The 14,276-nt window shown below is 37.5% G+C and overlaps 1 long non-coding RNA gene across 3 annotated transcripts in view; it reads left to right on the plus strand.

The window, feature by feature from the left end:
• The first annotated feature begins 1,826 nt into the window (after positions 1 to 1,826).
• The window catches only part of LOC135578568 (uncharacterized), a 58,100-nt gene continuing 45,650 nt past the window's right edge, over positions 1,827 to 14,276 (plus strand). For all 3 annotated transcript variants that reach the window (XR_010470353.1, XR_010470354.1, XR_010470355.1), the window contains exons 1-3: positions 1,827 to 1,973; positions 3,292 to 3,347; positions 4,893 to 4,971. This is a non-coding gene — a long non-coding RNA (uncharacterized LOC135578568). The remainder of the gene's footprint in view (positions 1,974 to 3,291; positions 3,348 to 4,892; positions 4,972 to 14,276) is intronic.

Raw genomic sequence — 14,276 nt, forward strand, 5'->3', positions numbered from 1 at the left:
TCATGATGGAATAGATGCTTAGAAGATATATATGTCTCACTCTCATAAATTCTCTTAAGTACTGGAGCAAATATAATTAAATTAAGGGAGTCCTTAAAAAAAATAGTTCTTTTGTTACTGTGTGATACTTCTAGGTAGAAAGAAAAACCAAAGCCTGCTTCCTGTAGAACATTTCACATTGATTCACTGACTCCACTTTGTCAAACGTTTGCTTCCAAGACAATCTACCGCTATAAGTGCTGGTACTGAGTAAACTGCTTTAAGTAAAACCGTAACATCTAATTGAGCCTGGGCTGGAAAGACAACTGTTATATCCACTGATGATCTATTGAAGGTTTTACTCTGACATCATTGACTGAGAGTAGAATCCTTGGTCAAGTCAGCTGAGCTCTTTGCACAATGAGGGAGTGTAGGAATTGAGCAGACACCTCAGGCTGCATCACTTATGTCTCTGTTTCTTTCTTACATACCTTGCAGTAGAGCACAGTGATGTGCATTTTTTTTTTTTATGGCTGTCTGGAAAATTAGTGGGAGATGAGAGTGATGTCTTTTTGGGTTTTGTTTTGTTTTTTCTATCTGTTTTTATTTTTTTTTCTGATTATATGCAATGTATGGGTATACATCATGGCCATGTAGGCCTCCACATTTATTTTTCTTCTCAACTATCTGGGCCTACCTAGCTGCCTTCTCACTGGCTGCTCATCCTACACCTGCAAACAAAACTCCTTCTTCTTCTCCTCGGTGACTTCTTTTATCTTTCTTGAATTCCCAATGCAATGTTTCTCTTCCAGATAATACATATCCCACAAAAACACTTCCTAAGGCATCAATACTTCCTCATGAAGTCATTTTGTCTTTGGGTCTCTCCTCTCTTAGCTACTGAACATGCATTTTCATCACAACCTGTCAGGGAACTTGTGTGAGCAGTCTCACCAGGTTGCATCAGCCTGTCCTCTTCCTTGTTTACGGCATGATAAGGGATAGCTTTGAACACTAACCTGTGCGAGTTGACAACACAGCCGAACACTAAGCCTGAGGTGTGTCCATCTTCCTTTTAATGAACTTGTCACCTGGAAATTACAAAGAAAGGACATCCAGCCATGTCTTAATGGGAAATAAAGCCCACTTTTTGCACAAATACAAACTGATTATTTTATCGCAGTTTGACATGATATTCAGCCTTTGTTCAATGAAGTATGCAGGTTCTTCTTGTCCCACCAACTCCCTTGGTTTTTCTCGTCCATAGAAAAATGACCAGGGAAAACAAGGACAATGGCACAGCTCTGTTCATTTTGGTTCAAGGATATTATGTGGGTTGCTTTTATACATTAATTTCTTTATTCATACCCATGTCTCCTAAATATATCCCAGGAGTAACCTGCCTACTTCTCATTTCAAACTTTTTTTCAATTGCAAAAGATTATATGTCACTCAGAGCTGCAGCTGTCCCAGCTGCCTCTTACTGAATGACCCATGGTCTCACCTGTGGTAGATTTACTGTGTGCATGCAAGTTCAAGCGCTCCATCATAAGAAAATTATGAAGTAAGTCTGACTCAGATGCACTTGCTTCAGCTTCTGTGTGCAGTTTCTGTCCAGATATTCTTTAAGAAATTGCAGCTTACTTTCTTTTCTCAGCTCATTTTTTCAGTGTCTAATTTTCCTCTCTATTTAAATGTGTACTAATGAACTCCAGGATCTTGTTCTCTATTCTTCTCTGTCTCATAAGACCACTACTTAAGACTACAGTGTCACAGAGCAGATGGTAGTATTTAGCGACCTCCTGCTCTATTAGGTGGAAATTGATTTTCCTCTTCAAGGCAAGTGAAAAAACTTCACTTGTGCAGCAGCACTAGCAACAGAAGGCAGAGAGGAAGACACGACTCTTCAGACAACAAAATGGCAGTATTTTTGCTGAACATCAGAGTAACCAGACTGCAGTAAAGGACTTCTCTAGTACTTTACAGAAAAACTGGTAAGAACCTGCTATCTGTGATTTCTTTGGCCATGTTTGTTGCTGAATTCCTCCAATAATGTTTCACCACTGTGAAGTCACCTATAAATGGTCTGTGGCCACAAATAATAAAATCTGCAAATACTTGCAAGTCATAGTTCCCAAACCTAGTTTGAAAAATACTACCCAAAAAACAGGTGTGGTAGAAAGAAGAAGTTGAGATTTTCTTTTGGTAGTAGCAATTTACCTACTCTGCTACAGAATTAAATCATATGAAATCAGTGTTTATGACAAGTATTTGCAAATAAGTATTCAATACAATAATATCAAATGGTACCAGATTTTTGGAAACCTTCAACTACTATCAATCTGGACAGCAGTGCTTTTTGAGCACTCCAGCACCTTAGGAGTGCTGCTCATGAGTTCAGGATGCATATTTTCATCTCTGTTTTCATCTCTGGGTCCAAAAGTTTGAAATTAATTCATATTAGATATAAAAATGACCAAAAATTTCAACTCTCCAGCATTACTGTAAAGCTTCCTTCATTGACCTTACTTTTCCTCACAGCAGCTCAAAACCAATTAGTAACTAAGGAATATGTGCACCCAGATCCAGTATAATATACTTTTATGTGATGAGAGGGACTGCAGTCGAGACTCAGTCGACATAGCTCACCTTGATAGGTGCTTAGATGTATGAGGTGTTCAGACACCACATTCTGAGGTACAGTATAAGAACCTGGATAGAATACAATCAAGCTAAAAAGGAGTGGAGTATATAGGCACATTAACACCAAGGGGAATTTTTTTCCAACAATATAAAGAACGTATTTTATGGGAAAAATTGACTCTGTTTTTATAGCAAGCTGGACAGAAATTTCCAGGCAGATATACTCACAGTAAAATAATTTAAAACATACATTTACATGATAACTACTGAAGACAGTCACAAAGTAGCCAGACTGCAGTCATAAAGTATTTAGGAGTATTGCTGAACCATAAGCAATTCCTTATTTTATCATAATTGCCAGTGAAAACAACACCCACCAGAGGATAGGAAAGAATACAGGGAATTGGTAAACTGAAGTTCCAGTTCATCCAATCACCTCTTGTGCAATCTAGATATATTATATAACCTCAAGACTGTTAATGGTAGTGTATTTGCATGAATGAGAATATTAATATCCCTCTTCTTTATCTCACAGAAGACTTATAAAACATCACATAAGCTGTAACTTTCAGGAAAGAGAATAAGAACAAAATGTAATTAAGGTACTATCACCAGCTCTATAGTGTTTTGGTTTTTTTATCTATTAATGACCATGCTTTCTTGAAATAGAGGCAGCTTGTGACATTGTGGGAGTGAGGCTTTCTCCTGATGCAGGGCACAATATGGTAAGGCTGCAAAAATTGTCTCATTCTGTGTTATATTTTTGAAACTCAAGTTTTCTGAGGTAGACCCCATGGAGGAGCCCTGCAGACCTTGTAGTTCCTATGAGGGAGATTCAGCTTGATCATTCGAGAGTTGCACAGAGCAACTACACAATCATGACTGGGGTGTTAAAGACCAGACAAAAAATGGAGATGGAATTGTGGCAGCTATGAAATTCACAAACTCTCCTGCTTTTTGCTGCCCACTGTATCACCTCCAAAGTCACTCTTTAAAAACTCTGCTTACGAATATACTTATAGAGATGAGTATACATGTGAGATAAAGTAGGCATGGACTAATTAAGTCCTGTGTGTATCTGGAAGGGCATGTCTATCATTCAAAAAAAACGTATGTCCTTTACTATCTGAATTAACTGAAATATTTAAATAATAACAAATGAAAGATTATCAGGATTTTGAAAGTGGTTAAACTTTAAAATTCATGCCTAAAGAAACGAGTTAAAAATCAGTATATCATAGAATCACTACTTTTATAGTCTATCTGTAAAAGTCAACAAGAAAATCCCTACTGCACGGTACTACAATGATTCATCTAGCCCAGCATTCTGCCCTGAGAATAGCAAAAAGAGCCATTATTCAGCAGGGGGAAACATACAAGCCTGCAGTTTTTCAAATCCATTTGCTTATTCTTCCTGACATCCACAGTCATTGTCTTAGGCATGTCAGGCAGTACATGCTTCCATATTCCCTTTAGTTTCTGTTTGTAGACCTGTCCATGAGTTTGTTCAAATTGTTTTGTAACCACTCATCCTCCTGCCTCTACAACATCCTGTGGAGGCAACTCCTAAAGTTCACCAGTTGCCCTGTACATAGATGTTATATTTATCCGTTTTAAACCGATATCCTACTAGTTTTAACAAGTACCCCTAATACTGCAAATGGCACAAATAAAAGTCCTGAAGTCATTCAATCCACCACTTTCATAATTTTGTAAATCTTAGTCAACCTGCCTACACGCCTTCTCCTCATCACATTTAAGATCCCAGACTTTTCAGTGTCTTCAAATATGTTGGATGCTTGATCCCTTGACTGTGTTTGCTTCCAACTCTGCTACATCTGCCTTGAGATGTGGAGACCAGGACTGCATAAAAACACTGAAGTCGTGGGTACCAGTTTTAACAGTGGCAAAACACAACCCTCTGCCTTGTTCTCAAAGTCCTTCCTGACAGTGCTCAACATATTGTCGTCTTCTGTTGGCTGCTTCTGCACATGGATGTGACCATTTCAGAGAACAATCCATGGTGACATCTCAGCCTCTTTCCTGAGTTTTCCCAGTTTAATTTCAGCAGCAAATGTTTTCAATTATTGAATTGTAGCTTAACATAGACACTTCTCATAGCTGAGATTAGAACTAGTGTGTGCCTTCTGCTTCTTCCACCTATCCCAAACCTACGCAGAGAGCTTTTCCCACTTTTTCTGATGTAGCTGGCTGGAGTAATTCATCCTGCTCTCTCTAATCACCTGCTGCTGTTTTTCTTTGCCTTGCAGTTCAGCAGTTCCTAGTACTTCCACAGAGGGAGAGAGGATTAAACCTGCTGTTACTGTTGCATGTAGCTGCAGCTGGGAGGTAAAATTGACCTTTCTTTTCATTGACCTTTTCCCCTCTCTATTTCCTCCTCTTCCCTCCAAGCACAAATCTGGAGTAAGTAGAAAAGAAAATATTGCCTCTTCCAGAGCAGAAGCTGTGGGATAAATGCTCTCTTCTCCCCTCCCGCTGTCTGGGCCGAAGCCATGTCTGTTGTGGTTTGTGTTTTACACCTGCTTGACATGCACTGAACGCTGTGCTACCCTGAAGTGCGCTCTTTCTTTCATGTACTTTTGGGAGAATGATGCTTTCCTAATGAAGAGTAATGCTTTAAAGGTCCTCCCTATCCATTAGAAGCTACCTCTACATTTTTTTATCAGATCAAACACATTACTTCCACACTGCAGGAAGGTAATTTGAGGCTTCTGCTTTTTAAATTTTCTTTTAGAGTTTGTCCAAAGGCCAGTAATAATAATACAGCAATAAGTTGTGTATTACAGCTCTCTCAAGGTTAAGATGCTTATTCCAGGAATCCTGTTTTGAAATGTCACAATGTTTTGTTGTTTCCAGCAGTACAATGCAAATCCATGGAAGTTCCAGCAGGTAGGGTCTTGTAAATGCCTTCTTAGATTTCCTGAAAGCAGATGAACAATGCCTCTCTTATTTGTGATCCTGCACGGATAAAAAGAAAAAAATCATTCTTGTTCAAGAGAACTTGTAGAAATAACAACATTTATACTAGTAATAAAAATAATGGAATTTAAATACAGCAAGCTTAACTGAGATGAATTTAAAGTTGCAGTCAATGTTTGATTGCTCTTCTCCACATGTAGGTACAAACACATTTAAAAGTGTTGGAGATTTTGTAGCCAGATCAGATCTTGAAGTCATTCCCCATATAAATCAGATTTTCTAATAGAAAGGACAGGACAAAACCTCACATTAAATAGACTTAACTCCACTAATTTATAGCATGTATCATTTCAACCTGTCTCCACAGGAGACAAATGTCCACCACATTTCCTCATCTGCCTTCTAGTCCTTTCATTTCAATTTTCACATTCCTCTCCCTTCATTCCTCACCTCCCTTCACCCCCTTCCCAAGAAATAGTTTTAATTTTAATATAACCTTTATAACTTTGAAGAAAATAATGGTTACCGCATGAAAAAATGATTGTTCTCTAGCCATATGAAGGTTAACAGTCAGAACAGGTATTCTTATTACTTCATGATGTAAAAGCCAATCTGCAACACCATTTACAGGCACACTGTTGGTAAATTCTGGCTCTGATCCACAAAAAAACATGCAAAAAACCCCCACAAACCAGTAGCAACTGGAGAAATTAGCTAGACTATTACAAGAATTTGTCATACTTAAATACTTTTGAAAACGGTTGTTAAGTTGATAGGTTATTTAGACAAAATATCAGTGATTCTATGTAAACAGTTATGTGAACCTTTTCCCTGTTTATGTCTGCTTTGGAAATTTACTTGACTGCAACACAATTCCAAAATACCTAAACTTCTGTGAGGCTGCACAGTTAGGAAATATATTTGTGCAGGGGCTTTTTTGTGGTGGAACTTGTATTATTTTGTAATATGATCTGCACTGAAATGAGCAAACCCACAACTTTGTCTATCACATAGGATGTGTCATTGCGCCCCAGTTTAAAAATACAGGTCACCAGCCTTTCAAATCACTAAGAGACTTACCACATGTGTCAAAGTACTGTTGTCTCTCTTGCATTCAAGAGCCACACAGTTCTCTTTCCACATACAAGATGTTCTGAGTCTGCTAGAAGAAAGGGAAAAGTATGTATGATTCGTGAGGAATTTACATTGTCTCGTACACCGTCTAAACAGCTCTGTTCTGGAGATAAGGGCACATCCATGCATTGATGCTGCATTCCAAAATAAATGCCACACGTGTTTAAGTGTAATGACGTATTTTAGGAGAAAGATATATAGACAGACAAATAATCAGGATGAACAAACAAGACACAGCAAGTGCACTTGTACTGTAAAGCAGAATAGATTAAATAATAAGGAACATGACCTGGAACAACAGACTGAAGTCGGCTACACTGTAAAATCAGTTGAAGCCTATAACAAGGCACATGGCTTCATGGCTCCAAGATTTTTTGAAGTACATTTGAAAGTACCTTAAATCAGAAATTCATGCCTTGAACCTATTTCATTAAACTACATGAAGTGGTCAGAAAAAAACAACCCTTTTCTTCTTCCTTCTTGCCTTTCAAAAGAAGTTCCAGACCTTTTATTTTCTTTTTGATAAATATATCTTCGCAGCTCTCTTTAGGACTCTTGTTAAAACCTGATACTTGGAAACCTTGTCCATCAACCTGAAAGTGATTTCCAAATTGTTTTATCTAGACAGAAACATGATATTTTCATAACGTTCAGTTTTTAATTACTAGTTAAGCACCCAAATCCTGATTTTAAGACAACATTGGCTTAATGAAAATGATGTATTCTTCAAGAACTATCACTCTGAAAAAGTAACACTGTTTCTTTTAAATTTTTTTGCACTGTTTCTTTTCATTAAAGTTCCACTTGCACTAAAATTAATATATAAAAATAAATATGATATTTAGTGAAATCACTAGTTTTTTGGTTTTTTTTTTTTGCAATGAGCACTGTTAAGCACATTTGTTGATCAAGTATTGCTCCTCTGTATGACAGCTACTTGAATTATAAGCAAGTTGAGCAGCAGATTAGATTATCAAGAATCAAAAACCTAGAATTAACAAATATGCCTGTATCTCACTTTCAAAACTATTCCATATCTAGAAGATGCATGTGACCAGCTCATGAGAAAATCCATCAGTTTTTATGAAAATAAGTAATCACATATTCAGAAGACTAGTATTTGGTGTGATATTTGGAAAATGCTGGTGTTCCTCTCCCTCTCCCTCTCCCTCTCCCTCTCCCTCTCCCTCTCCTCTCCTCTCTCTCCTTCCTTTCCTTCAGAGTACTCTGAATATTCTTATTCCTGTAGAATAAGAGACTGAGAAAAGGTTTGGGAACAAGAAGGTAAACAGTGTTTCACTCAAAACCCACCCAGATTTTACAATTTTTACAAAAATAAAAAGTTAATGTGACATACTATTATACCTTCACTACTTTTTTTCCTAACATTTTCAGTGGAAGAGAGTAGGAAAATCATTTTGCTAATGGAAGAAGATGGGGGCAGTTTAAAAAATGAGAGAAAATTGGATTTTTTTCCCTATTATTTCTTAATGAAAACAGCTTGTCAGCTGGGGTTTTGGCTGTATTAACTAGAATATCTGTATAAAAATATTTTTTCAAGTGATTTTCAACACTTCAAAATTTCTTTAGCGTTGCTGAGGATGTGATGACTGCCATGTCTTTATGTTAGCTAAGACCATTAGAGACATTTAGCTGTCTTTGTCAGCTATGTGGAAAATGAACTGTCTTAAATTAGGCTGTGCAGGTGTCACAGAGCACTTGTGACTCCTGCCCTTGTCCATAGTTCTTCCCTCTGATCAGGTTAGGCTCATGGGTATTTCAGCAAGGAACCTTAACTTCCTTGGAAAACTAACACAGCTAAAATGTAGGGTTATGCACTCAGCTAGAAACAGTGTTTTTTGGGTGCAAGAATGAAATCGGAAACGTCTCAGTATCTTCTGAAGGAAAGATAGTTTTCCATGAAGGCTTAGTATATGTTTTGCAATGTTCATGGACTGTCTTTTCTGACCAGATCTCAGAAAGAGCCCTACATGCTTTTCTCAGGCACATGGTAATTTTGGCACATAACAGAAAAAAAGCTTTAAATTCTGAAGACTATTAGAAATGTATTTATTCAATAATATCTAAAGTGAGTGAGAAAGTCAGCATAGAAAGTGTTTTGCTCTGCATAGCAGGGTTGCATATATTTTTCAGTTGCACAAGATTTTGCTGCACGCTTTCCATTCAAATCAAAGGGGCCTGCGCATGTCTAATTCCCAGAAAGCTCTCAAGAAGATTATTCTAGGAACAGACTATACAGTAGGTCTAAACACCATTTAAAAAGAAACCCACAGCCATTAATATCTATACTCACAGTTTTGTGTCAAATTTTCATTTACCACAAGACCTTGGACTGTCTCTTACTGTTTCTGTTGGAAATCATTATCCTTCACCACAGCAAAAAGTTTCAGCATGATGTATTTATTGTCTTTGACAATGTGAGCTTGTTAACGTTTGTCACTGATGTATCTAAGACTTATATGACTTTTTTTACTGCTTTTATTCAAAAACCGCAGTTTGAGATTACAATTTTATTTGCTTCAAAAGGATTACCCTCAATCTTTCTGTGAACGCTGAGAAGCTTTTATTTCCACAGGTGCATTATAGTCAATTTAAAAATAAAGACTATAAGATCCTTTGCAGCTGAGGAGAAGAGCAAGTCCTCCTTACCTTAGCTCTAAGCAAGCATCAAAGCAGCAGCAAGAACATGCTTGCAAGCTAGATTCTTCTCTGTAATCATCTCTAACACCTTGTTTTATGTGACAAGTCACTGACAACTGAAGATGTTAGGGAAATCTTTAGGATATCAGGAAAATAACTGACTGGAATTGCTACTTTTTTCTCTATCTCAGGAAAGACAGAATATTTGCTGAAAATTAGGTTTCTTTCCTGTTTTGGGCAGGCATTTGCCCATGGTAACATGAAGCCTTATTTTCCAGTGTCACCTGTTATGAATGTTTTTGGTTCTGCATCTAAGAAGCAACATTTTCTGGGATTTTTTTAATGTCTTTTTTTTTTGAGAAATAAAAAATGCACGGCAGATGAGATGACAGCCTACGACTATCCTTAGTAGGTAGTGCATCTCACCTTCACTGGTATTCCTGAGTTTCACATGGACTGTTTACTTTCTCTGTATCATCTTTCTTCTTGAATTAACCTTTGGCTGCTTGATTTTGTTTGTTGTTTTGGGGTTTTTTGCTTGTGTTTGTGGGTTTTTTTGTCTTGTTTTGTTTTATTTTGATAGCCTTGTGATTGTTTGAATATCCTATTTAATCCGTTTTTCCTTGACAGATTTTAGTTGCCCCTCACTCTTCTCCCCCATGTTCTTGCTCTTCACCATTGTTTTTCTGCTACTATTCTCTTTTCTTCCATTTTTTTTCTTTCTCCAGTTTCAAGTTTGCTTCTTTATTTTCCTGTCCTGCTTACTTTATTCAAATTTAAGTACAAGGAAAAAGAGTAGATAACGTAACTGTGCTTCAGTCTGTGTACATTTGCATTCAAGTGTGTGTAGAAGTTGTATACTACCATTATCATCTAGCAAGTATGTCGTGGTACCTAGGTGTTACTATTTACAGGATAGTCTAGGTAACTTATTGAGTCATGTTTTTTTTCTTTTAAAGGTTGTTACCAGTACCTAAAAAATTCTTCTGCTTTGCCCCTTTTAGGGCACTTTGCACCCTAGCAGCTATGGGACCAGAGGTGTGAGGAATTAAGAGCTGCTATGCAAAAATCACAAAAAGACTGATATCTCTCTTGTTCTGGCCACAGAAGAAATCAGAAGAAATAGCACAAGTTTATGTCCTAGTAGTCTGTAGTCTTGCTTGTGTAAAAGTGCTCATTTGCATTATGGGATTCCCTGGGATGTATGCTTTTCATGAAGCAAAGAAGTATGGAAATGTGATAGATGATAAAGAAAACCTGTCTCCTTGATCTTGTTTTTGCCACCATCAGAAAATTCCCTGCCAGCTTCAAACATGACAGTAAAAAGAGAGTTCAGACATTTAAAGGAAAGGAGGCAGCTCATTTGTTGAAACAAACACGGTAGGCAAAGCAGTAAAATCTTAAAAGCTTAGATTTGAACTGAAGAATTCTTAGTTTTATTTAACACTTTTTTTTTTTAATGTTGTTCCTGTTTCAGTGTCATTTCAGTGTAAAGTTATGGCTAGAGTGGGAAGCATGGGGTTGCACTGCACCTGTGAAAACTGATGACACTTCAAAAAAATGCTGGTTCTTTACAGGGATAATTTTGACAAATATGATGCTTTGACTGCTCCACTGTCTCATGATTACGCCTTCTGTCTAAAGCGTGTTCTAATTTACTCTGTACAAGATATATTCTTTCTGTGTAGCTCAGAATCCCTGTTCCAAGTGATTGTACTCAACATAGGCAATGACTTAAATTCCTTCCATTAATTAGATTAACGGTACCTCCAGTAGTTTTCTTAGGATCCAGGGACAGAAGCAACACAGAAAGGTGCTGATCAGGAGTAGGATGACAGGTAGCAGGTGGAAGGTATAAAATTCCTTAGTTAGAGCTAATATCATTGTGTTAAAACATCGGTCAGGACTTTAGATAAATCCTTGTAAATTTCACTTCTGTCTGATACCATCAGGACCTCCAATCTCAATCTTGTGTATTTAAATGGCCTCACCAGCAAGTTATTGGCTAATCTGAGATGAAGAACCTAGTTCTCATTTAAGTAAGTTTAAGATGATTGCCACTGGTATGCTCCCATGAAGAAAGTTAGGTTCAGACTAATCAAGCTTCTAGACAAAATTTCCTTTTTTTTTTTTTTTTCAAACTCTGCAACTAAAAAATAATGGCATATATCTTTCTAATATATGACAGCTAATAAAACTGATATTCTTAGCAAAAAACTATAGTTGGTGATTGATTGCTCACAGAAATATTAATGATAATTGAGTTTAGTACTAATCTAGTTCTATGAGTTTAGGAATGTTGGTAATCTGAACTTGGAAGCTGAACAAACAGTTGTTGGGTTTTGGTTGTGTTTTACCACCTACAAACCCCACAAAGTGTGTAGAATAACTCTGCTACCACTGGAAATCTAGCTCCTAGTACACCTGAACTCTGCCTATAGCATATACAGGATATTCATTCTGGTTTGATTTTTTATTTTATAGTAAACCAGGTTTATATTCCTTCATGACGATGCCAATCAGACATGCTGCAAATTTTTGTCTAAGAGAAGGAGATAATTAGGATGCATTAGCCTCTGTGATGTTTATATTCACTGAATTGTGTTTCTCTCCTTTACAAATTACGGCCTTACTTATGAATGTCTCTTCTTGGTCCTTATGATATTCTCTAGACACCCCACCAGTTATGAAATGCTTTGAATCTCTGTCGACTTTTCAAAGTCTTGAAAGTACTCAGAATCTCACAGGACATAGACTCCGGAGTAAAGTATAAAAACAGATCTACCTTGTTGAGGTAGCTAAAGTATCACACAGTATCACAGTATGTTTGGAATTGGAAGGGACCTCAAAAGATCACCTAGTCCATTCCCCCTGCTGGAGCACGAACGCCTAGGTGAGGTCATTAGAATGTGGTTCAGTAGGCACTTAGCTCCAATTTTCTCTACAAACAATGCCACATAATCTGGCTATGATACTTGTTGATCTTTGTGTCTCAAGCAGCTCAATCTGTAATTCTACAGCAGTCTTTGGAATATTAATTCTAGTTGGAGGAAAGAAGGCAAGAACAACAAATACAGACACCAGAAGGATTCACAGAACCAAATTTCTTAGAATGAAACCTCTCATCTGAAGTTGAAAGTAATAAACTTCACAGGATTCACAAAATACTTTCTTAATAGCCTCTGTACTTCAGGTTTCTCAGGAGGATGATAAGTTCCAAGCAATCTACAATTTTCAAAGGAGTAATGCAGCATTCTCCTGGTAGTAGATTTTTTGTTTTGTTCCTGTAAATTCTGAAGAAAGGGATTTATTTCATGCTAGCGACTTCTGCAAATGTTACAAAGGACAGTCCTTTCCTCAAATAACTTAAATCCAGCCTTGACTCATCTGTGTCTTATACTTTGATTCTTTTAGTTTACTTTATGTGAATAAATGTAAATAATGTAGTGGATCAATATTTCTGAGGAAAAATACTGTGCTTGACTGCATCTTATCATATTGACTTCCGACACCTGATTATGGTATTTAGTTGTAAACAACCTCTCTCTTATGATAGTAAGGCAGAACATGCAAACAAACTTGAAACCATCTTTCAAGTATTAATGTAATAAAGAGCTTTGAAAATTACTGTTATAAATTAAAATACAATAAAATGTATATTCATGAATACTTACGCAAGTATGTGTTCAGGAAAATAAAAACAGTGAGAAGAAAGTGTTTTCATGTTTTGGGACATTGGCTTCTTTTTATGTGAATAGATCCCAGAGGGAACCAAAGTCATCTGGCATCACTTAGTGTCTCTCATTCTTCAGTCTAGGGCACTTTTGACACAAAAAAAAAAAGATGACTGAAGGAGGGATGAACTACAGAAAGACTGCTGCAAAGGAGTACCTCTTTTTCATATTATTTAGATCAGGCAAGATACAGCAGGCTTTGGCCAAACTGGAGGATGCAGACTATGCACTGGGCTGGGTGCATTCCTCTACATGGTAGATGGTGAAGCACAGGAAAATATTTACCTGGGAGGCTACAGATCTCCTGCCACTCAAAGTCTCTAACAGCTGTTTGTGCAAAAGTCTGCCAGAAATGTTGCTGCCCTAAAAGTGGACTTTCTAACCAGCTGAGACTCCTTTCTCCACTTCCTTTTCCTTTATGCTTCCTTGTGCACGGCTAATCACTGTAGCAGGCTACAGTATTACCTTTGCCTTACAGCAGAAACCAGCCTGCCAAAGTTGGAGTGAAAATCTGAGATGCCACAAATTACAATTGTCCATTTCGGTATTTGGACTGGAAAAAAAAAAAAGGAAAAAAAAAAAAGTCAACCTCTTTGAGTATTTCCTAAACTTCATCTTTTATAAATGTCCTGTTATTCTTTAAAAAAACAAGATTAGTTCTCATTTAGCGAATTTTCCTTTCAGCTAAGTTCTTCTAAGTAACTGCACTTTCCTGAACTCCAAACTTGGCTCCATGCTTTTCAGCCGCTGTTCCCTCTGGAGCTGATAACAGTAACAATGGTATACAGAAGAGGCTCAGTTTTAAACTTATTGCTGTGGCAGCCAAGGCTACTGATAAATTTTGCATGTCCCTTAAGTGAGAGGGGTGTATTTGCAAGGAGGGGGAGACAGAACAAGTGGCTAAAATTGACCAACTAAGGATTCCATCCCATACACATCACACACCCTATACAAGTGGGAGATCACAAGGGTCTTACTCTGTTCAACCATGGCTGGCATCTGAAGAGGACCCTGCCAATTTTGCCTGTGATTCTAGGCCTAGGTCCAGGCCCTGCATCCCTGAGTCCACTTCTGGTTTACTGCTGAGTTCAGCCCAGGAGTCTCGGGTGCCTGCCCTGAAGCCACTGGAGCAATGCCAGCTCCACATGGGAATTTTAAGATTGGTTTTGCATATTTTGTATTATT

This window comes from Columba livia, chromosome 2 (assembly GCF_036013475.1).
Source record: "Columba livia isolate bColLiv1 breed racing homer chromosome 2, bColLiv1.pat.W.v2, whole genome shotgun sequence".
NCBI lineage: Eukaryota > Metazoa > Chordata > Aves > Columbiformes > Columbidae > Columba > Columba livia.